Source organism: Sinohyriopsis cumingii, chromosome 8 (assembly GCF_028554795.1).
Source record: "Sinohyriopsis cumingii isolate HCF-2022 chromosome 8, ASM2855479v2, whole genome shotgun sequence".
Lineage (NCBI taxonomy): Eukaryota > Metazoa > Mollusca > Bivalvia > Unionida > Unionidae > Sinohyriopsis > Sinohyriopsis cumingii.
This window is the reverse complement of record NC_142968.1, coordinates 125,797,142-125,798,416: the sequence shown is the minus strand read 5'-3', so window position 1 is coordinate 125,798,416 and position 1,275 is coordinate 125,797,142.

Sequence of the window (1,275 nt, the reverse complement as noted above, 5' to 3'; positions counted from 1 at the left end):
ATTTATTCAGTCCCTAATTTATGTATTCGAAGCCAGGAAGGTATGCATGAAAGTAATTTTACTTCAAATTTGATTGCATATTCTTTTAAAACCCATCATGTTATCTGTATGCTGAAAGTTTGTGACTTGCGAAAACACAGATTAATATAGATTTTGAGATAATCGGCGTCGTTACTAAAACTACGATTATCGTGTCCTAGCTTAATTTAGTACACATATCGCAAGACTGGATGATGCACATTCAATGTAATAAAGAAGATATATCCTTTACTCATATAGATGCCTATATTTTCACTTTAAATTTCGTTGCTAAGATGCATTTGTCATGTGCTAGTACTATTGAGATGGATGGATTGATGACTGGCTGGCTGGCTGGATAGATCGAAGATGGATGGATAGATGGACGGATGGATGGATGGATGTGTGATTATTGGATTGGTAGAGAGTGTATCAATAATAAACATTACATACGAACACCCAAGTCTCCAATAAAACTAAGCGCCACATACTCTTGTCAGTGAACATTATATTGAACAAATTTGTTGTTTTGGAGGATTCAGTATTATTAGTTAGAGCTGACACGCATTTGGGTAAATGTGTCTTTTTAGGGGGAAAAATATATGTTTGTCGTATTAAAAAATGGTTTGGATTCTATTATTCTTAGACTATGTGTTGTCACTCAGACGTTTTAGCACAAGTGTCGAGCCATAAAGCTATATCTTTACCCAAGTTGTACGAATTAGTGGTATAACAATATTAACAAATATTAAGTTCTCACCATATATCAGTAAATTTCCATACACATGTTAGTTAAAAACTTCAAATTGAAGATTCAAAGAAACATTTAACCACAAGTGAATCTCTGTCTGTCTCTGTCTGTCTGTCTGTCTGTCTGTCTGTCTCTCTCTCTCTATGCCGCTTTGGTGGTCAAAGTGGTTAGAGTGTCCAACTTGAATGAGGGAGGTCGTGAATTCGAACCCCGGCCGAGTCATACCAAAGATTTATAAAGTGGTACTAACAGCTGCATCGCTAGACGTTCAGCATTAAGAGGTTAGCGTCAGGATTGGTCGACCTGTTGTCAGGATAATGTGATTCGGTTTGACATATGCTACGTGTCTCCGGTATGATGTCCCAAAGCTATATATATATATAAAAACTGCCATACTGCTGACATCATGTTTTTGTTATAGGTTGTTATGTTGTTATAGGGATTAACGTCATTTTCAGCACAGGATAGGCATTACATGGCGGCCAGTATTAATGGTGGAGGAAGAA